The sequence below is a fragment of the Electrophorus electricus genome, chromosome 5 (genome assembly GCF_041902795.1).
Source record: "Electrophorus electricus isolate QZ-2024a chromosome 5, ASM4190279v1, whole genome shotgun sequence".
NCBI classification, from domain to species: Eukaryota; Metazoa; Chordata; class Actinopteri; order Gymnotiformes; family Gymnotidae; genus Electrophorus; species Electrophorus electricus.
This window is the reverse complement of record NC_137501.1, coordinates 20,894,896-20,917,120: the sequence shown is the minus strand read 5'-3', so window position 1 is coordinate 20,917,120 and position 22,225 is coordinate 20,894,896. Positions and strand designations below refer to the sequence as shown.

The following is a 22,225-nucleotide window of genomic DNA, read 5'->3' as shown; positions in this document are numbered from 1 at the left end:
AGACAACATGGTCAGAAAGGCTCCTGTTTGAGTTCTCACTGTTCATTTTATTACCTATTTAAGAAATTATGTAGCAAGCAGAGTGCCAGGAATAAATATTAGTAAAGGAGGAAATTAGTCAAATAACTGCAACACAAAGGCATAGTAGTCTTTATTTCTGCTGCTTTTCTCTGGGTAAAAACAGATTCATCTTTGGCTCATTATCATTTAAAGGAACAGACACTGAACAAGGCTATTTAGAAAAGGGTGGAGTGGTGCTTGATCCTTGTGGTATTTTAATCCAAGGATGTCACATACATTTTATTTAGACCTCATGGAACTGTGTTAACTTGTTTTAAAGGGGGTATAGTAGGTGCCCTTTAACTTGCACCATTTTATTGTTTTGACAATATACAGCTTACATAGAATTGTTATTAGCATGAGCTTGTGGATGTTCATGAAATAAATCAGTTCACAGAAATAAATTTCATCCTGTGTGTTGGTGTCATGGTCTCTTACAATGTCTGCAATTTTATCGATATCTACCATCATTTGCTTTTGTTCCGCACCCCAGTACAGCTCTGCTAATGATACACAATCTGAGAAATCTCTAATCTGTAAAGCGCTCACTAAAATACGGAAGTATGGTTTACAAAATGTTGAAAGTTAATCTGTTGGCAGGTGTTCTAGCTGCTGCCTGCACTGTCTTGGTGCAGCAATGAGGAGTGATGTCAGCAGTACAGTGCTGGCACTATGCAAATTGTTGTGTGCCTGTAATCTGCCTGTCTGAGCAGTACATTCTTGTTAGTGTGGACCCTCTAGGAACAGTAGTAAGGTTTGGGGAGGGTTGTATCTGTATGTGTAGTGACAGATATAGGGGATGTGTGCAGTTTTCTTGCCATACTTATATCCGGCCAAAAATTGCAGTTTAAGTTTCTGTGCCACCTAAAACATCCTAATACATATGTTAAGATGTAATTTGTTGATATTTTGTGGATTTATTTTTAAATTTAATCCTCCTACAGTATGGAACTATCCACGGATTAGAGACTTTTTTTTACCAATAAAACACAGGTGGTGAGAATAGGGGACCATACATCATCTCCACTCACCCAGAATACAGGTTTGCTCGAGGGCTGGGTGCCCCTTTAGTTCTGCCTGAATTGTTCTCCCTGTGTGTACGAGACATTACATTAACAGCTCTTTCCATGTGTTAGTGACACTAGCATTCCCACTTTTCTTGAATGATCCCAGATGGTAAAAAAAGAGCTTTGACTCTTGCAAACTTCATCTTTTTTTTTGAACAAAAAGAAAGATGAATAACTCGCTTTATGGCCTGTTTCCTCACATGCATACCAAAGCCAGTATGCATCCAAATGTCATCCGTATAGTAGGAGTGCAGACTTTGAAAAATGTTGGTGTCATGAGGAAACTAACGCTTTGTCCCTGGTGGTCTAGTGGCTAGGATTCGGCGCTCTCACCGCCGCGGCCCGGGTTCGATTCCCGGTCAGGGAATGATCTATGTTTTTCCTACCTTAAAATGGAAAATTACACGTGAAAACATCAACTTCCTTCGAGTCGGAGTTGAACCAACGGCCTAAGGATAACTGCTTTAACTTCTACAGTCCTCCGCTCTACCACCTGAGCTATCGAAGGTAACACAGACGGTGTCCCAAAGGTCCAAACACCAGTTTGTTGGCAAGAAACACAGCCAGTTGTGAATGTTTAAATTGTAACGTTCATTTGACATATCTCTTCTGATGACATTTAGATGCATACTGGACTTTGTGTACATGAATGGAGAAAGGAAATAACTGGTCAGAATAACATGCAGTGCTTTTATAAAAAACTTTTTAAAGTGTTTCATGTAGAGAGAAAAACGAGTGGCTGAAATATCAGAAACATTAAAAGTGCAATGTGCACATATGGAAAGAAAATTGCTTTCATGTGGAACGCATTGAGATGTCAAACTGCCTGTGGAATATAAAACCTCTTGAAAGGATCGATTTTTCCTCACCTGCTGCGCTGGAGGTTTTATCATGGCTTCTAAGTGAAGAGGCTTTGTTCAGGGTGGAGTGAGTCTTTGATAACCAAGATTGCTGTTGTTTTGGCCCTCGATTAAGCAATGGCATTACGCAATGTCAGGTCTTTCTCAGTCAAGTGCAAAGAATGAAGTAGAGGGCAAGGACTTGAACATGCACATGTCTTCGCCTGAATACAGACAATTTACCTGAAAAACGATTGCCTCAAAGGTTTGTTCCAAAATTGCTTCCCTAATGCATTAGCTAACAGTCAGCACAAGTGTGAATGTTGAAGATTCATTCAAGCATCAGTCTGTATTGTGTACAAAGGAAGCGAACAGAAATGTATGAGAAAGTACAACCTCCACTGACAAGCTTCTGTTGTTTAAATGTTAATGGATTATGTGACTAGAACAAGTCTGCTCCTTCTCTCAGCCTATATTGAAACTGCTGCCCGCACTACAAGTACACAAGGTGCAATGAACTTGCTATCAGAATGATCTCAGTAAGTCAAAAAGGATAGGCTCAGAAGTCTTGATTTTATAAAGTAAGCAGGATCTTAACATTTACTCCTTGCTAAGAGAACTAGCTAGCCTAACTTGGGATAACAGCCAACACACATTGTCACAGATGGGGGAAAGGATAGAAATGTGAAAGGTCAGTTTAGTTAGCAGGGTCCTGATTCTTGATTTGATCAAGAGGTATTCAATGCAAGTTCATAAGCACACTTTAGTGGCAAAGTAGCAATGTTTTCACTTGCACAGGGACGTGAACCCTACACCCTCAGAGTAAAAGTCTGCTTTTGTTCCAAAATTGCTTCCCTGATGCATTAGCTAACAGTCAGCACAAGTGTGAATGTTGAAGATTCATTCAAGCATCTCTAGGGCACAGCCTGTAGTGTGTACAAAAGGAAGCGAACAGAAAGATATGAGAAAGTACATCCTGTTTTCACTTGCACGTGAACCCTACACCCTCAGAGTAAAAGTCTGCTGCGCTACCATCCGAGTAATGCTGCACAGCACAAGCAGAGTATGGGAACTTCACCCAGATAGGGACTCAAACCCTCGCACATAGAGGCAACAATACTAACAACCCACTCCGCTGAAGGATACATAGGCTGTATGCTATCTTAAATATATTAATGATAGTAAATAAACTGTTGTCTGACATCTACTTTGATATTCTAAAACAGGATGAAGGCAAAATGAGGAAATAATTTTATTTGCAAAAGGCAAAACAAGGATAAAAAAAATATTCAGTGAAGAAAGCAGCAGGATTACCAACATCTCTAACTGGCATCAGACGGCCATCCATACAACTTGGGCATTTGTGGGGATTAAATTCAGTGGAGAAAAATAAGGGATGGGTGCAGGTGATAATTCAGAGTGGTTGGCACGGGCTAAGAGAATGAGTGCTGTGATTGGTGGGTGTGGTCTGAGCAATATCTGGCTGGGTGTATGATATTGCATAAATGATGGGTCAGTTAAAGGAGGCATTTTTTGAGAGTGCACAGACAACATGGTCAGAAAGGCTCCTGTTTGAGTTCTCACTGTTCATTTTATTACCTATTTAAGAAATTATGTAGCAAGCAGAGTGCCAGGAATAAATATTAGTAAAGGAGGAAATTAGTCAAATAACTGCAACACAAAGGCATAGTAGTCTTTATTTCTGCTGCTTTTCTCTGAGTAAAAACAGATTCATCTTTGGCTCATTATCATTTAAAGGAACAGACACTGAACAAGGCTATTTAGAAAAGGGTGGAGTGGTGCTTGATCCTTGTGGTATTTTAATCCAAGGATGTCACATACGTTTCATTTAGACCTCATGGAACTGTGTTAACTTGTTTTAAAGGGGGTATAGTAGGTGCCCTTTAACTTGCACCATTTTATTGTTTTGACAATATACAGCTTACATAGAATTGTTATTAGCATGAGCTTGTGGATGTTCATGAAATAAATCAGTTCACAGAAATAAATTTCATCCTGTGTGTTGGTGTCATGGTCTCTTACAATGTCTGCAATTTTATCGATATCTACCATCATTTGCTTTTGTTCCGCACCCCAGTACAGCTCTGCTAATGATACACAATCTGAGAAATCTCTAATCTGTAAAGCGCTCACTAAAATACGGAAGTATGGTTTACAAAATGTTGAAAGTTAATCTGTTGGCAGGTGTTCTAGCTGCTGCCTGCACTGTCTTGGTGCAGCAATGAGGAGTGATGTCAGCAGTACAGTGCTGGCACTATGCAAATTGTTGTGTGCCTGTAATCTGCCTGTCTGAGCAGTACATTCTTGTTAGTGTGGACCCTCTAGGAACAGTAGTAAGGTTTGGGGAGGGTTGTATCTGTATGTGTAGTGACAGATATAGGGGATGTGTGCAGTTTTCTTGCCATACTTATATCCGGCCAAAAATTGCAGTTTAAGTTTCTGTGCCACCTAAAACATCCTAATACATATGTTAAGATGTAATTTGTTGATATTTTGTGGATTTATTTTTAAATTTAATCCTCCTACAGTATGGAACTATCCACGGATTAGAGACTTTTTTTTACCAATAAAACACAGGTGGTGAGAATAGGGGACCATACATCATCTCCACTCACCCAGAATACAGGTTTGCTCGAGGGCTGGGTGCCCCTTTAGTTCTGCCTGAATTGTTCTCCCTGTGTGTACGAGACATTACATTAACAGCTCTTTCCATGTGTTAGTGACACTAGCATTCCCACTTTTCTTGAATGATCCCAGATGGTAAAAAAAGAGCTTTGACTCTTGCAAACTTCATCTTTTTTTTTGAACAAAAAGAAAGATGAATAACTCGCTCTATGGCCTGTTTCCTCACATGCATACCAAAGCCAGTATGCATCCAAATGTCATCCGTATAGTAGGAGTGCAGACTTTGAAAAATGTTGGTGTCATGAGGAAATTAACGCTTTGTCCCTGGTGGTCTAGTGGCTAGGATTCGGCGCTCTCACCGCCGCGGCCCGGGTTCGATTCCCGGTCAGGGAATGATCTATGTTTTTCCTACCTTAAAATGGAAAATTACACGTGAAAACATCAACTTCCTTCGAGTCGGATTTGAACCAACGGCCTAAGGATAACTGCTTTAACTTCTACAGTCCTCCGCTCTACCACCTGAGCTATCGAAGGTAACACAGACGGTGTCCCAAAGGTCCAAACACCAGTTTGTTGGCAAGAAACACAGCCAGTTGTGAATGTTTAAATTGTAACGTTCATTTGACATATCTCCTCTGATGACATTTAGATGCATACTGGACTTTGTGTACATGAATGGAGAAAGGAAATAACTGGTCAGAATAACATGCAGTGCTTTTATAAAAAACTTTTTAAAGTGTTTCATGTAGAGAGAAAAACGAGTGGCTGAAATATCAGAAACATTAAAAGTGCAATGTGCACATATGGAAAGAAAATTGCTTTCATGTGGAACGCATTGAGATGTCAAACTGCCTGTGGAATATAAAACCTCTTGAAAGGATCGATTTTTCCTCACCTGCTGCGCTGGAGGTTTTATCATGGCTTCTAAGTGAAGAGGCTTTGTTCAGGGTGGAGTGAGTCTTTGATAACCAAGATTGCTGTTGTTTTGGCCCTCGATTAAGCAATGGCATTACGCAATGTCAGGTCTTTCTCAGTCAAGTGCAAAGAATGAAGTAGAGGGCAAGGACTTGAACATGCACATGTCTTCGCCTGAATACAGACAATTTACCTGAAAAACGATTGCCTCAAAGGTTTGTTCCAAAATTGCTTCCCTAATGCATTAGCTAACAGTCAGCACAAGTGTGAATGTTGAAGATTCATTCAAGCATCAGTCTGTATTGTGTACAAAGGAAGCGAACAGAAATGTATGAGAAAGTACAACCTCCACTGACAAGCTTCTGTTGTTTAAATGTTAATGGATTATGTGACTAGAACAAGTCTGCTCCTTCTCTCAGCCTATATTGAAACTGCTGCCCGCACTACAAGTACACAAGGTGCAATGAACTTGCTATCAGAATGATCTCAGTAAGTCAAAAAGGATAGGCTCAGAAGTCTTGATTTTATAAAGTAAGCAGGATCTTAACATTTACTCCTTGCTAAGAGAACTAGCTAGCCTAACTTGGGATAACAGCCAACACACATTGTCACAGATGGGGGAAAGGATAGAAATGTGAAAGGTCAGTTTAGTTAGCAGGGTCCTGATTCTTGATTTGATCAAGAGGTATTCAATGCAAGTTCATAAGCACACTTTAGTGGCAAAGTAGCAATGTTTTCACTTGCACAGGGACGTGAACCCTACACCCTCAGAGTAAAAGTCTGCTTTTGTTCCAAAATTGCTTCCCTGATGCATTAGCTAACAGTCAGCACAAGTGTGAATGTTGAAGATTCATTCAAGCATCTCTAGGGCACAGCCTGTAGTGTGTACAAAAGGAAGCGAACAGAAAGATATGAGAAAGTACATCCTGTTTTCACTTGCACGTGAACCCTACACCCTCAGAGTAAAAGTCTGCTGCGCTACCATCCGAGTAATGCTGCACAGCACAAGCAGAGTATGGGAACTTCACCCAGATAGGGACTCAAACCCTCGCACATAGAGGCAACAATACTAACAACCCACTCCGCTGAAGGATACATAGGCTGTATGCTATCTTAAATATATTAATGATAGTAAATAAACTGTTGTCTGACATCTACTTTGATATTCTAAAACAGGATGAAGGCAAAATGAGGAAATAATTTTATTTGCAAAAGGCAAAACAAGGATAAAAAAAATATTCAGTGAAGAAAGCAGCAGGATTACCAACATCTCTAACTGGCATCAGACGGCCATCCATACAACTTGGGCATTTGTGGGGATTAAATTCAGTGGAGAAAAATAAGGGATGGGTGCAGGTGATAATTCAGAGTGGTTGGCACGGGCTAAGAGAATGAGTGCTGTGATTGGTGGGTGTGGTCTGAGCAATATCTGGCTGGGTGTATGATATTGCATAAATGATGGGTCAGTTAAAGGAGGCATTTTTTGAGAGTGCACAGACAACATGGTCAGAAAGGCTCCTGTTTGAGTTCTCACTGTTCATTTTATTACCTATTTAAGAAATTATGTAGCAAGCAGAGTGCCAGGAATAAATATTAGTAAAGGAGGAAATTAGTCAAATAACTGCAACACAAAGGCATAGTAGTCTTTATTTCTGCTGCTTTTCTCTGAGTAAAAACAGATTCATCTTTGGCTCATTATCATTTAAAGGAACAGACACTGAACAAGGCTATTTAGAAAAGGGTGGAGTGGTGCTTGATCCTTGTGGTATTTTAATCCAAGGATGTCACATACGTTTTATTTAGACCTCATGGAACTGTGTTAACTTGTTTTAAAGGGGGTATAGTAGGTGCCCTTTAACTTGCACCATTTTATTGTTTTGACAATATACAGCTTACATAGAATTGTTATTAGCATGAGCTTGTGGATGTTCATGAAATAAATCAGTTCACAGAAATAAATTTCATCCTGTGTGTTGGTGTCATGGTCTCTTACAATGTCTGCAATTTTATCGATATCTACCATCATTTGCTTTTGTTCCGCACCCCAGTACAGCTCTGCTAATGATACACAATCTGAGAAATCTCTAATCTGTAAAGCGCTCACTAAAATACGGAAGTATGGTTTACAAAATGTTGAAAGTTAATCTGTTGGCAGGTGTTCTAGCTGCTGCCTGCACTGTCTTGGTGCAGCAATGAGGAGTGATGTCAGCAGTACAGTGCTGGCACTATGCAAATTGTTGTGTGCCTGTAATCTGCCTGTCTGAGCAGTACATTCTTGTTAGTGTGGACCCTCTAGGAACAGTAGTAAGGTTTGGGGAGGGTTGTATCTGTATGTGTAGTGACAGATATAGGGGATGTGTGCAGTTTTCTTGCCATACTTATATCCGGCCAAAAATTGCAGTTTAAGTTTCTGTGCCACCTAAAACATCCTAATACATATGTTAAGATGTAATTTGTTGATATTTTGTGGATTTATTTTTAAATTTAATCCTCCTACAGTATGGAACTATCCACGGATTAGAGACTTTTTTTTACCAATAAAACACAGGTGGTGAGAATAGGGGACCATACATCATCTCCACTCACCCAGAATACAGGTTTGCTCGAGGGCTGGGTGCCCCTTTAGTTCTGCCTGAATTGTTCTCCCTGTGTGTACGAGACATTACATTAACAGCTCTTTCCATGTGTTAGTGACACTAGCATTCCCACTTTTCTTGAATGATCCCAGATGGTAAAAAAAGAGCTTTGACTCTTGCAAACTTCATCTTTTTTTTTGAACAAAAAGAAAGATGAATAACTCGCTCTATGGCCTGTTTCCTCACATGCATACCAAAGCCAGTATGCATCCAAATGTCATCCGTATAGTAGGAGTGCAGACTTTGAAAAATGTTGGTGTCATGAGGAAATTAACGCTTTGTCCCTGGTGGTCTAGTGGCTAGGATTCGGCGCTCTCACCGCCGCGGCCCGGGTTCGATTCCCGGTCAGGGAATGATCTATGTTTTTCCTACCTTAAAATGGAAAATTACACGTGAAAACATCAACTTCCTTCGAGTCGGATTTGAACCAACGGCCTAAGGATAACTGCTTTAACTTCTACAGTCCTCCGCTCTACCACCTGAGCTATCGAAGGTAACACAGACGGTGTCCCAAAGGTCCAAACACCAGTTTGTTGGCAAGAAACACAGCCAGTTGTGAATGTTTAAATTGTAACATTCATTTGACATATCTCCTCTGATGACATTTAGATGCATACTGGACTTTGTGTACATGAATGGAGAAAGGAAATAACTGGTCAGAATAACATGCAGTGCTTTTATAAAAAACTTTTTAAAGTGTTTCATGTAGAGAGAAAAACGAGTGGCTGAAATATCAGAAACATTAAAAGTGCAATGTGCACATATGGAAAGAAAATTGCTTTCATGTGGAACGCATTGAGATGTCAAACTGCCTGTGGAATATAAAACCTCTTGAAAGGATCGATTTTTCCTCACCTGCTGCGCTGGAGGTTTTATCATGGCTTCTAAGTGAAGAGGCTTTGTTCAGGGTGGAGTGAGTCTTTGATAACCAAGATTGCTGTTGTTTTGGCCCTCGATTAAGCAATGGCATTACGCAATGTCAGGTCTTTCTCAGTCAAGTGCAAAGAATGAAGTAGAGGGCAAGGACTTGAACATGCACATGTCTTCGCCTGAATACAGACAATTTACCTGAAAAACGATTGCCTCAAAGGTTTGTTCCAAAATTGCTTCCCTAATGCATTAGCTAACAGTCAGCACAAGTGTGAATGTTGAAGATTCATTCAAGCATCAGTCTGTATTGTGTACAAAGGAAGCGAACAGAAATGTATGAGAAAGTACAACCTCCACTGACAAGCTTCTGTTGTTTAAATGTTAATGGATTATGTGACTAGAACAAGTCTGCTCCTTCTCTCAGCCTATATTGAAACTGCTGCCCGCACTACAAGTACACAAGGTGCAATGAACTTGCTATCAGAATGATCTCAGTAAGTCAAAAAGGATAGGCTCAGAAGTCTTGATTTTATAAAGTAAGCAGGATCTTAACATTTACTCCTTGCTAAGAGAACTAGCTAGCCTAACTTGGGATAACAGCCAACACACATTGTCACAGATGGGGGAAAGGATAGAAATGTGAAAGGTCAGTTTAGTTAGCAGGGTCCTGATTCTTGATTTGATCAAGAGGTATTCAATGCAAGTTCATAAGCACACTTTAGTGGCAAAGTAGCAATGTTTTCACTTGCACAGGGACGTGAACCCTACACCCTCAGAGTAAAAGTCTGCTTTTGTTCCAAAATTGCTTCCCTGATGCATTAGCTAACAGTCAGCACAAGTGTGAATGTTGAAGATTCATTCAAGCATCTCTAGGGCACAGCCTGTAGTGTGTACAAAAGGAAGCGAACAGAAAGATATGAGAAAGTACATCCTGTTTTCACTTGCACGTGAACCCTACACCCTCAGAGTAAAAGTCTGCTGCGCTACCATCCGAGTAATGCTGCACAGCACAAGCAGAGTATGGGAACTTCACCCAGATAGGGACTCAAACCCTCGCACATAGAGGCAACAATACTAACAACCCACTCCGCTGAAGGATACATAGGCTGTATGCTATCTTAAATATATTAATGATAGTAAATAAACTGTTGTCTGACATCTACTTTGATATTCTAAAACAGGATGAAGGCAAAATGAGGAAATAATTTTATTTGCAAAAGGCAAAACAAGGATAAAAAAAATATTCAGTGAAGAAAGCAGCAGGATTACCAACATCTCTAACTGGCATCAGACGGCCATCCATACAACTTGGGCATTTGTGGGGATTAAATTCAGTGGAGAAAAATAAGGGATGGGTGCAGGTGATAATTCAGAGTGGTTGGCACGGGCTAAGAGAATGAGTGCTGTGATTGGTGGGTGTGGTCTGAGCAATATCTGGCTGGGTGTATGATATTGCATAAATGATGGGTCAGTTAAAGGAGGCATTTTTTGAGAGTGCACAGACAACATGGTCAGAAAGGCTCCTGTTTGAGTTCTCACTGTTCATTTTATTACCTATTTAAGAAATTATGTAGCAAGCAGAGTGCCAGGAATAAATATTAGTAAAGGAGGAAATTAGTCAAATAACTGCAACACAAAGGCATAGTAGTCTTTATTTCTGCTGCTTTTCTCTGAGTAAAAACAGATTCATCTTTGGCTCATTATCATTTAAAGGAACAGACACTGAACAAGGCTATTTAGAAAAGGGTGGAGTGGTGCTTGATCCTTGTGGTATTTTAATCCAAGGATGTCACATACGTTTCATTTAGACCTCATGGAACTGTGTTAACTTGTTTTAAAGGGGGTATAGTAGGTGCCCTTTAACTTGCACCATTTTATTGTTTTGACAATATACAGCTTACATAGAATTGTTATTAGCATGAGCTTGTGGATGTTCATGAAATAAATCAGTTCACAGAAATAAATTTCATCCTGTGTGTTGGTGTCATGGTCTCTTACAATGTCTGCAATTTTATCGATATCTACCATCATTTGCTTTTGTTCCGCACCCCAGTACAGCTCTGCTAATGATACACAATCTGAGAAATCTCTAATCTGTAAAGCGCTCACTAAAATACGGAAGTATGGTTTACAAAATGTTGAAAGTTAATCTGTTGGCAGGTGTTCTAGCTGCTGCCTGCACTGTCTTGGTGCAGCAATGAGGAGTGATGTCAGCAGTACAGTGCTGGCACTATGCAAATTGTTGTGTGCCTGTAATCTGCCTGTCTGAGCAGTACATTCTTGTTAGTGTGGACCCTCTAGGAACAGTAGTAAGGTTTGGGGAGGGTTGTATCTGTATGTGTAGTGACAGATATAGGGGATGTGTGCAGTTTTCTTGCCATACTTATATCCGGCCAAAAATTGCAGTTTAAGTTTCTGTGCCACCTAAAACATCCTAATACATATGTTAAGATGTAATTTGTTGATATTTTGTGGATTTATTTTTAAATTTAATCCTCCTACAGTATGGAACTATCCACGGATTAGAGACTTTTTTTTACCAATAAAACACAGGTGGTGAGAATAGGGGACCATACATCATCTCCACTCACCCAGAATACAGGTTTGCTCGAGGGCTGGGTGCCCCTTTAGTTCTGCCTGAATTGTTCTCCCTGTGTGTACGAGACATTACATTAACAGCTCTTTCCATGTGTTAGTGACACTAGCATTCCCACTTTTCTTGAATGATCCCAGATGGTAAAAAAAGAGCTTTGACTCTTGCAAACTTCATCTTTTTTTTTGAACAAAAAGAAAGATGAATAACTCGCTCTATGGCCTGTTTCCTCACATGCATACCAAAGCCAGTATGCATCCAAATGTCATCCGTATAGTAGGAGTGCAGACTTTGAAAAATGTTGGTGTCATGAGGAAATTAACGCTTTGTCCCTGGTGGTCTAGTGGCTAGGATTCGGCGCTCTCACCGCCGCGGCCCGGGTTCGATTCCCGGTCAGGGAATGATCTATGTTTTTCCTACCTTAAAATGGAAAATTACACGTGAAAACATCAACTTCCTTCGAGTCGGATTTGAACCAACGGCCTAAGGATAACTGCTTTAACTTCTACAGTCCTCCGCTCTACCACCTGAGCTATCGAAGGTAACACAGACGGTGTCCCAAAGGTCCAAACACCAGTTTGTTGGCAAGAAACACAGCCAGTTGTGAATGTTTAAATTGTAACATTCATTTGACATATCTCCTCTGATGACATTTAGATGCATACTGGACTTTGTGTACATGAATGGAGAAAGGAAATAACTGGTCAGAATAACATGCAGTGCTTTTATAAAAAACTTTTTAAAGTGTTTCATGTAGAGAGAAAAACGAGTGGCTGAAATATCAGAAACATTAAAAGTGCAATGTGCACATATGGAAAGAAAATTGCTTTCATGTGGAACGCATTGAGATGTCAAACTGCCTGTGGAATATAAAACCTCTTGAAAGGATCGATTTTTCCTCACCTGCTGCGCTGGAGGTTTTATCATGGCTTCTAAGTGAAGAGGCTTTGTTCAGGGTGGAGTGAGTCTTTGATAACCAAGATTGCTGTTGTTTTGGCCCTCGATTAAGCAATGGCATTACGCAATGTCAGGTCTTTCTCAGTCAAGTGCAAAGAATGAAGTAGAGGGCAAGGACTTGAACATGCACATGTCTTCGCCTGAATACAGACAATTTACCTGAAAAACGATTGCCTCAAAGGTTTGTTCCAAAATTGCTTCCCTAATGCATTAGCTAACAGTCAGCACAAGTGTGAATGTTGAAGATTCATTCAAGCATCAGTCTGTATTGTGTACAAAGGAAGCGAACAGAAATGTATGAGAAAGTACAACCTCCACTGACAAGCTTCTGTTGTTTAAATGTTAATGGATTATGTGACTAGAACAAGTCTGCTCCTTCTCTCAGCCTATATTGAAACTGCTGCCCGCACTACAAGTACACAAGGTGCAATGAACTTGCTATCAGAATGATCTCAGTAAGTCAAAAAGGATAGGCTCAGAAGTCTTGATTTTATAAAGTAAGCAGGATCTTAACATTTACTCCTTGCTAAGAGAACTAGCTAGCCTAACTTGGGATAACAGCCAACACACATTGTCACAGATGGGGGAAAGGATAGAAATGTGAAAGGTCAGTTTAGTTAGCAGGGTCCTGATTCTTGATTTGATCAAGAGGTATTCAATGCAAGTTCATAAGCACACTTTAGTGGCAAAGTAGCAATGTTTTCACTTGCACAGGGACGTGAACCCTACACCCTCAGAGTAAAAGTCTGCTTTTGTTCCAAAATTGCTTCCCTGATGCATTAGCTAACAGTCAGCACAAGTGTGAATGTTGAAGATTCATTCAAGCATCTCTAGGGCACAGCCTGTAGTGTGTACAAAAGGAAGCGAACAGAAAGATATGAGAAAGTACATCCTGTTTTCACTTGCACGTGAACCCTACACCCTCAGAGTAAAAGTCTGCTGCGCTACCATCCGAGTAATGCTGCACAGCACAAGCAGAGTATGGGAACTTCACCCAGATAGGGACTCAAACCCTCGCACATAGAGGCAACAATACTAACAACCCACTCCGCTGAAGGATACATAGGCTGTATGCTATCTTAAATATATTAATGATAGTAAATAAACTGTTGTCTGACATCTACTTTGATATTCTAAAACAGGATGAAGGCAAAATGAGGAAATAATTTTATTTGCAAAAGGCAAAACAAGGATAAAAAAAATATTCAGTGAAGAAAGCAGCAGGATTACCAACATCTCTAACTGGCATCAGACGGCCATCCATACAACTTGGGCATTTGTGGGGATTAAATTCAGTGGAGAAAAATAAGGGATGGGTGCAGGTGATAATTCAGAGTGGTTGGCACGGGCTAAGAGAATGAGTGCTGTGATTGGTGGGTGTGGTCTGAGCAATATCTGGCTGGGTGTATGATATTGCATAAATGATGGGTCAGTTAAAGGAGGCATTTTTTGAGAGTGCACAGACAACATGGTCAGAAAGGCTCCTGTTTGAGTTCTCACTGTTCATTTTATTACCTATTTAAGAAATTATGTAGCAAGCAGAGTGCCAGGAATAAATATTAGTAAAGGAGGAAATTAGTCAAATAACTGCAACACAAAGGCATAGTAGTCTTTATTTCTGCTGCTTTTCTCTGAGTAAAAACAGATTCATCTTTGGCTCATTATCATTTAAAGGAACAGACACTGAACAAGGCTATTTAGAAAAGGGTGGAGTGGTGCTTGATCCTTGTGGTATTTTAATCCAAGGATGTCACATACGTTTTATTTAGACCTCATGGAACTGTGTTAACTTGTTTTAAAGGGGGTATAGTAGGTGCCCTTTAACTTGCACCATTTTATTGTTTTGACAATATACAGCTTACATAGAATTGTTATTAGCATGAGCTTGTGGATGTTCATGAAATAAATCAGTTCACAGAAATAAATTTCATCCTGTGTGTTGGTGTCATGGTCTCTTACAATGTCTGCAATTTTATCGATATCTACCATCATTTGCTTTTGTTCCGCACCCCAGTACAGCTCTGCTAATGATACACAATCTGAGAAATCTCTAATCTGTAAAGCGCTCACTAAAATACGGAAGTATGGTTTACAAAATGTTGAAAGTTAATCTGTTGGCAGGTGTTCTAGCTGCTGCCTGCACTGTCTTGGTGCAGCAATGAGGAGTGATGTCAGCAGTACAGTGCTGGCACTATGCAAATTGTTGTGTGCCTGTAATCTGCCTGTCTGAGCAGTACATTCTTGTTAGTGTGGACCCTCTAGGAACAGTAGTAAGGTTTGGGGAGGGTTGTATCTGTATGTGTAGTGACAGATATAGGGGATGTGTGCAGTTTTCTTGCCATACTTATATCCGGCCAAAAATTGCAGTTTAAGTTTCTGTGCCACCTAAAACATCCTAATACATATGTTAAGATGTAATTTGTTGATATTTTGTGGATTTATTTTTAAATTTAATCCTCCTACAGTATGGAACTATCCACGGATTAGAGACTTTTTTTTACCAATAAAACACAGGTGGTGAGAATAGGGGACCATACATCATCTCCACTCACCCAGAATACAGGTTTGCTCGAGGGCTGGGTGCCCCTTTAGTTCTGCCTGAATTGTTCTCCCTGTGTGTACGAGACATTACATTAACAGCTCTTTCCATGTGTTAGTGACACTAGCATTCCCACTTTTCTTGAATGATCCCAGATGGTAAAAAAAGAGCTTTGACTCTTGCAAACTTCATCTTTTTTTTTGAACAAAAAGAAAGATGAATAACTCGCTCTATGGCCTGTTTCCTCACATGCATACCAAAGCCAGTATGCATCCAAATGTCATCCGTATAGTAGGAGTGCAGACTTTGAAAAATGTTGGTGTCATGAGGAAATTAACGCTTTGTCCCTGGTGGTCTAGTGGCTAGGATTCGGCGCTCTCACCGCCGCGGCCCGGGTTCGATTCCCGGTCAGGGAATGATCTATGTTTTTCCTACCTTAAAATGGAAAATTACACGTGAAAACATCAACTTCCTTCGAGTCGGATTTGAACCAACGGCCTAAGGATAACTGCTTTAACTTCTACAGTCCTCCGCTCTACCACCTGAGCTATCGAAGGTAACACAGACGGTGTCCCAAAGGTCCAAACACCAGTTTGTTGGCAAGAAACACAGCCAGTTGTGAATGTTTAAATTGTAACATTCATTTGACATATCTCCTCTGATGACATTTAGATGCATACTGGACTTTGTGTACATGAATGGAGAAAGGAAATAACTGGTCAGAATAACATGCAGTGCTTTTATAAAAAACTTTTTAAAGTGTTTCATGTAGAGAGAAAAACGAGTGGCTGAAATATCAGAAACATTAAAAGTGCAATGTGCACATATGGAAAGAAAATTGCTTTCATGTGGAACGCATTGAGATGTCAAACTGCCTGTGGAATATAAAACCTCTTGAAAGGATCGATTTTTCCTCACCTGCTGCGCTGGAGGTTTTATCATGGCTTCTAAGTGAAGAGGCTTTGTTCAGGGTGGAGTGAGTCTTTGATAACCAAGATTGCTGTTGTTTTGGCCCTCGATTAAGCAATGGCATTACGCAATGTCAGGTCTTTCTCAGTCAAGTGCAAAGAATGAAGTAGAGGGCAAGGACTTGAACATGCACATGTCTTCGCCTGAATACAGACAATTTACCTGAAAAACGATTGCCTCAAAGGTTTGTTCCAAAATTGCTTCCCTAATGCATTAGCTAACAGTCAGCACAAGTGTGAATGTTGAAGATTCATTCAAGCATCAGTCTGTATTGTGTACAAAGGAAGCGAACAGAAATGTATGAGAAAGTACAACCTCCACTGACAAGCTTCTGTTGTTTAAATGTTAATGGATTATGTGACTAGAACAAGTCTGCTCCTTCTCTCAGCCTATATTGAAACTGCTGCCCGCACTACAAGTACACAAGGTGCAATGAACTTGCTATCAGAATGATCTCAGTAAGTCAAAAAGGATAGGCTCAGAAGTCTTGATTTTATAAAGTAAGCAGGATCTTAACATTTACTCCTTGCTAAGAGAACTAGCTAGCCTAACTTGGGATAACAGCCAACACACATTGTCACAGATGGGGGAAAGGATAGAAATGTGAAAGGTCAGTTTAGTTAGCAGGGTCCTGATTCTTGATTTGATCAAGAGGTATTCAATGCAAGTTCATAAGCACACTTTAGTGGCAAAGTAGCAATGTTTTCACTTGCACAGGGACGTGAACCCTACACCCTCAGAGTAAAAGTCTGCTTTTGTTCCAAAATTGCTTCCCTGATGCATTAGCTAACAGTCAGCACAAGTGTGAATGTTGAAGATTCATTCAAGCATCTCTAGGGCACAGCCTGTAGTGTGTACAAAAGGAAGCGAACAGAAAGATATGAGAAAGTACATCCTGTTTTCACTTGCACGTGAACCCTACACCCTCAGAGTAAAAGTCTGCTGCGCTACCATCCGAGTAATGCTGCACAGCACAAGCAGAGTATGGGAACTTCACCCAGATAGGGACTCAAACCCTCGCACATAGAGGCAACAATACTAACAACCCACTCCGCTGAAGGATACATAGGCTGTATGCTATCTTAAATATATTAATGATAGTAAATAAACTGTTGTCTGACATCTACTTTGATATTCTAAAACAGGATGAAGGCAAAATGAGGAAATAATTTTATTTGCAAAAGGCAAAACAAGGATAAAAAAAATATTCAGTGAAGAAAGCAGCAGGATTACCAACATCTCTAACTGGCATCAGACGGCCATCCATACAACTTGGGCATTTGTGGGGATTAAATTCAGTGGAGAAAAATAAGGGATGGGTGCAGGTGATAATTCAGAGTGGTTGGCACGGGCTAAGAGAATGAGTGCTGTGATTGGTGGGTGTGGTCTGAGCAATATCTGGCTGGGTGTATGATATTGCATAAATGATGGGTCAGTTAAAGGAGGCATTTTTTGAGAGTGCACAGACAACATGGTCAGAAAGGCTCCTGTTTGAGTTCTCACTGTTCATTTTATTACCTATTTAAGAAATTATGTAGCAAGCAGAGTGCCAGGAATAAATATTAGTAAAGGAGGAAATTAGTCAAATAACTGCAACACAAAGGCATAGTAGTCTTTATTTCTGCTGCTTTTCTCTGAGTAAAAACAGATTCATCTTTGGCTCATTATCATTTAAAGGAACAGACACTGAACAAGGCTATTTAGAAAAGGGTGGAGTGGTGCTTGATCCTTGTGGTATTTTAATCCAAGGATGTCACATACATTTTATTTAGACCTCATGGAACTGTGTTAACTTGTTTTAAAGGGGGTATAGTAGGTGCCCTTTAACTTGCACCATTTTATTGTTTTGACAATATACAGCTTACATAGAATTGTTATTAGCATGAGCTTGTGGATGTTCATGAAATAAATCAGTTCACAGAAATAAATTTCATCCTGTGTGTTGGTGTCATGGTCTCTTACAATGTCTGCAATTTTATCGATATCTACCATCATTTGCTTTTGTTCCGCACCCCAGTACAGCTCTGCTAATGATACACAATCTGAGAAATCTCTAATCTGTAAAGCGCTCACTAAAATACGGAAGTATGGTTTACAAAATGTTGAAAGTTAATCTGTTGGCAGGTGTTCTAGCTGCTGCCTGCACTGTCTTGGTGCAGCAATGAGGAGTGATGTCAGCAGTACAGTGCTGGCACTATGCAAATTGTTGTGTGCCTGTAATCTGCCTGTCTGAGCAGTACATTCTTGTTAGTGTGGACCCTCTAGGAACAGTAGTAAGGTTTGGGGAGGGTTGTATCTGTATGTGTAGTGACAGATATAGGGGATGTGTGCAGTTTTCTTGCCATACTTATATCCGGCCAAAAATTGCAGTTTAAGTTTCTGTGCCACCTAAAACATCCTAATACATATGTTAAGATGTAATTTGTTGATATTTTGTGGATTTATTTTTAAATGTAATCCTCCTACAGTATGGAACTATCCACGGATTAGAGACTTTTTTTTACCAATAAAACACAGGTGGTGAGAATAGGGGACCATACATCATCTCCACTCACCCAGAATACAGGTTTGCTCGAGGGCTGGGTGCCCCTTTAGTTCTGCCTGAATTGTTCTCCCTGTGTGTATGAGACATTACATTAACAGCTCTTTCCATGTGTTAGTGACACTAGCATTCCCACTTTTCTTGAATGATCCCAGATGGTAAAAAAAGAGCTTTGACTCTTGCAAACTTCATCTTTTTTTTTGAACAAAAAGAAAGATGAATAACTCGCTTTATGGCCTGTTTCCTCACATGCATACCAAAGCCAGTATGCATCCAAATGTCATCCGTATAGTAGGAGTGCAGACTTTGAAAAATGTTGGTGTCATGAGGAAACTAACGCTTTGTCCCTGGTGGTCTAGTGGCTAGGATTTGGCGCTCTCACCGCCGCGGCCCGGGTTCGATTCCCGGTCAGGGAATGATCTATGTTTTTCCTACCTTAAAATGGAAAATTACACGTGAAAACATCAACTTCCTTCGAGTCGGATTTGAACCAACGGCCTAAGGATAACTGCTTTAACTTCTACAGTCCTCCGCTCTACCACCTGAGCTATCGAAGGTAACACAGACGGTGTCCCAAAGGTCCAAACACCAGTTTGTTGGCAAGAAACACAGCCAGTTGTGAATGTTTAAATTGTAACGTTCATTTGACATATCTCTTCTGATGACATTTAGATGCATACTGGACTTTGTGTACATGAATGGAGAAAGGAAATAACTGGTCAGAATAACATGCAGTGCTTTTATAAAAAACTTTTTAAAGTGTTTCATGTAGAGAGAAAAACGAGTGGCTGAAATATCAGAAACATTAAAAGTGCAATGTGCACATATGGAAAGAAAATTGCTTTCATGTGGAACGCATTGAGATGTCAAACTGCCTGTGGAATATAAAACCTCTTGAAAGGATCGATTTTTCCTCACCTGCTGCGCTGGAGGTTTTATCATGGCTTCTAAGTGAAGAGGCTTTGTTCAGGGTGGAGTGAGTCTTTGATAACCAAGATTGCTGTTGTTTTGGCCCTCGATTAAGCAATGGCATTACACAATGTCAGGTCTTTTTCAGTCAAGTGCAAAGAATGAAGTAGAGGGCAAGGACTTGAACATGCACATGTCTTCGCCTGAATACAGACAATTTACCTGAAAAACAATTGCCTCAAAGGTTTGTTCCAAAATTGCTTCCCTGATGCATTAGCTAACAGTCAGCACAAGTTTGAATGTTGAAGATTCATTCAAGCATCAGTCTGTATTGTGTACAAAGGTAGCTAACAGAAATGTATGAGAAAGTACAACCTCCACTGACAAGCTTCTGTTGTTTAAATGTTAATGGATTATGTGACTAGAACAAGTCTGCTCCTTCTCTCAGCCTATATTGAAACTGCTGCCCGCACTACAAGTACACAAGGTGCAATGAACTTGCTATCAGAATCATCTCAGTAAGTCATAAAGGATAGGCTCAGAAGTCTTGATTTTATAAAGTAAGCCGGATCATAACATTTACTCCTTGCTAAGAGAACTAGCTAGCCTAACTTGGGATAACAGCCAACACACATTGTCACAGATGGGGGAAAGGATAGAAATGTGAAAGGTCAGTTTAGTTAGCAGGGTCCTGATTCTTGATTTGATCAAGAGGTATTCAATGCAAGTTCATAAGCACACTTTAGAGGCAAAGTAGCAATGTTTTCACTTGCACAGGGACGTGAACCCTACACCCTCAGAGTAAAAGTCTGCTTTTGTTCCAAAATTGCTTCCCTGATGCATTAGCTGACAGTCAGCACAAGTGTGAATGTTGAAGATTCATTCAAGCATCTCTAGGGCACAGTCTGTAGTGTGTACAAAAGGAAGCGAACAGAAAGATATGAGAAAGTACATCCTGTTTTCACTTGCACGTGAACCCTACACCCTCAGAGTAAAAGTCTGCTGCGCTACCATCCGAGTAATGCTGCACAGCACAAGCAGAGTATGGGAACTTCACCCAGATAGGGACTCAAACCCTCGCACACAGAGGCAACAATACTAACAACCCACTCCGCTGAAGGATACATAGGCTGTATGCTATCTTAAATATATTAATGATAGTAAATAAACTGTTGTCTGCCTGATCTACTTTGATATTCTAAAACAGGATGAAGGCAAAATGAGGAAATAATTTTATTTGCAAAAGGCAAAACAAGGATAAAAAAAATATTCAGTGAAGAAAGCAGCAGGATTACCAACATCTCTAACTGGCATCAGACGGCCATCCATACTACTTGGGCATTTGTGGGGATTAAATTCAGTGGAGAAAAATAAGGGATGGGTGCAGGTGATTATTCAGAGTGGTCGGGATGGGCTAAGAGAATGAGTGCTGTGATTGTAGCAAGCAGAGTGCCAGGAATAAATATTAGTAAAGGAGGAAATTAGTCAAATAACTGCAACACAAAGACATAGTAGTCTTTATTTCTGCTGCTTTTCTCTGGGTAAAAACAGATTAATCTTTGGCTCATTATCATTTAAAGGAACAGACACTGAACAAGGCTATTTAGAAAAGGGTGGAGTGGTGCTTGATCCATACATCATCTCCACTCACCAAGAATACAGGTTTGCTCGAGGGCTGGGGGCTTAGCCCCATCCTCATTACCCTTTTCACACATGACTGCATCACATCCATGCTTCCAACACCATTGTGAAGTTCGCAGATGAGACCACAGTAATAGGTCTCATAGCGAATAATGATGAGACCTACTACAGAGAGAAGATCCATCACATAGCCATGTGGTGCTTATGCAACAAACTTGTTCTGAACACCACCAAGACTAAAGAGGTCATTGTGGATTACAGAAGAACAGTGCATGCTCCATTATTCATACAAGCTGAGGAAGCGGAGTTTGTAGACAACATAATGTACATGGGACTCCACATTATAGCCCACCTTATCTGGGCACTGTTCATATCCCACTGGCTGATGAGGGCCCAGCAGCTCAAGGGAGCTCAATCAGGCTGGACTCTACTCCCAGTTACCGGAAAACTTCCAGAGAAGCACCACTGAAAGTATTCTTTGTCTCTGTAATATGACTATGATTTGAAAGCTGTGGAGCACAAAATATGAAGGATTTGTGGGATTGCGGGATGCCTGCTCCCTGATCTGAACTCAGGACTGTGGGATTGCAAGATGACCACTCTCCCTGACCTGAACTCATGCAGGATCTGCACTAATGTCTGCAACATTAGCCTGCAGTATTAGCATAGATCCTAAGTACCCAGGCCACAGACTTTCTGTCCCTCTGCCTTCAGGATAGAGATATAAAACAATAAAAACTCGGACCAATAGACTAAAGACAGCTTTTCCCCCCGATTACCCCATCTGTATATACCTAACCTACGCACTGAGACACACACTGCACATGCACCTATTTTTCACATTATTGCTCTTTTGTATTTACTGTTGCTCCCTACTGCTGTCTGCTGCTGTATTTAATTACGTGCTTGTCTGTGTTTGTCATGTATCTCTTTTAATATGGTTCATGTTGAGAGGACAGCACAGAATTTCATTGTAATATGTATGATGACTATAAAGTGTTAATTAATTAATTAATTAAATCATTCATTCAGTCATTCAGTC

The 22,225-nt window shown here is 40.3% G+C and overlaps 12 non-coding genes across 12 annotated transcripts; 6 read left to right on the top strand and 6 right to left on the bottom strand.

Annotated features, from left to right (window-relative positions):
* Nucleotides 1–1,422: 1,422 nt before the first annotated feature.
* trnae-cuc (transfer RNA glutamic acid (anticodon CUC)) lies at nt 1,423–1,494 on the top strand. The gene has a single exon. It is a non-coding gene; the product is annotated as a tRNA-Glu (tRNA).
* A 54-nt stretch (nt 1,495–1,548) lies between these two features.
* On the bottom strand, nt 1,549–1,635 carry trnay-gua (transfer RNA tyrosine (anticodon GUA)). The gene is given in 2 exon segments: nt 1,549–1,584; nt 1,599–1,635. It is a non-coding gene; the product is annotated as a tRNA-Tyr (tRNA).
* Nucleotides 1,636–4,933: 3,298 nt separating this feature from the next.
* On the top strand, nt 4,934–5,005 carry trnae-cuc (transfer RNA glutamic acid (anticodon CUC)). Its single transcript has one exon. It is a non-coding gene; the product is annotated as a tRNA-Glu (tRNA).
* Nucleotides 5,006–5,059: 54 nt separating this feature from the next.
* trnay-gua (transfer RNA tyrosine (anticodon GUA)) lies at nt 5,060–5,146 on the bottom strand. The gene is given in 2 exon segments: nt 5,060–5,095; nt 5,110–5,146. It is a non-coding gene; the product is annotated as a tRNA-Tyr (tRNA).
* A 3,298-nt stretch (nt 5,147–8,444) lies between these two features.
* Nucleotides 8,445–8,516, top strand: trnae-cuc (transfer RNA glutamic acid (anticodon CUC)). Its single transcript has one exon. It is a non-coding gene; the product is annotated as a tRNA-Glu (tRNA).
* Nucleotides 8,517–8,570: 54 nt separating this feature from the next.
* Nucleotides 8,571–8,657, bottom strand: trnay-gua (transfer RNA tyrosine (anticodon GUA)). Its single transcript is given in 2 exon segments — nt 8,571–8,606; nt 8,621–8,657. It is a non-coding gene; the product is annotated as a tRNA-Tyr (tRNA).
* Nucleotides 8,658–11,955: 3,298 nt separating this feature from the next.
* Nucleotides 11,956–12,027, top strand: trnae-cuc (transfer RNA glutamic acid (anticodon CUC)). The gene has a single exon. It is a non-coding gene; the product is annotated as a tRNA-Glu (tRNA).
* Nucleotides 12,028–12,081: 54 nt separating this feature from the next.
* On the bottom strand, nt 12,082–12,168 carry trnay-gua (transfer RNA tyrosine (anticodon GUA)). The gene is given in 2 exon segments: nt 12,082–12,117; nt 12,132–12,168. It is a non-coding gene; the product is annotated as a tRNA-Tyr (tRNA).
* A 3,298-nt stretch (nt 12,169–15,466) lies between these two features.
* On the top strand, nt 15,467–15,538 carry trnae-cuc (transfer RNA glutamic acid (anticodon CUC)). Its single transcript has one exon. It is a non-coding gene; the product is annotated as a tRNA-Glu (tRNA).
* Nucleotides 15,539–15,592: 54 nt separating this feature from the next.
* On the bottom strand, nt 15,593–15,679 carry trnay-gua (transfer RNA tyrosine (anticodon GUA)). The gene is given in 2 exon segments: nt 15,593–15,628; nt 15,643–15,679. It is a non-coding gene; the product is annotated as a tRNA-Tyr (tRNA).
* A 3,298-nt stretch (nt 15,680–18,977) lies between these two features.
* trnae-cuc (transfer RNA glutamic acid (anticodon CUC)) lies at nt 18,978–19,049 on the top strand. The gene has a single exon. It is a non-coding gene; the product is annotated as a tRNA-Glu (tRNA).
* Nucleotides 19,050–19,103: 54 nt separating this feature from the next.
* On the bottom strand, nt 19,104–19,190 carry trnay-gua (transfer RNA tyrosine (anticodon GUA)). Its single transcript is given in 2 exon segments — nt 19,104–19,139; nt 19,154–19,190. It is a non-coding gene; the product is annotated as a tRNA-Tyr (tRNA).
* Between the last annotated feature and the right edge of the window lie 3,035 nt (nt 19,191–22,225).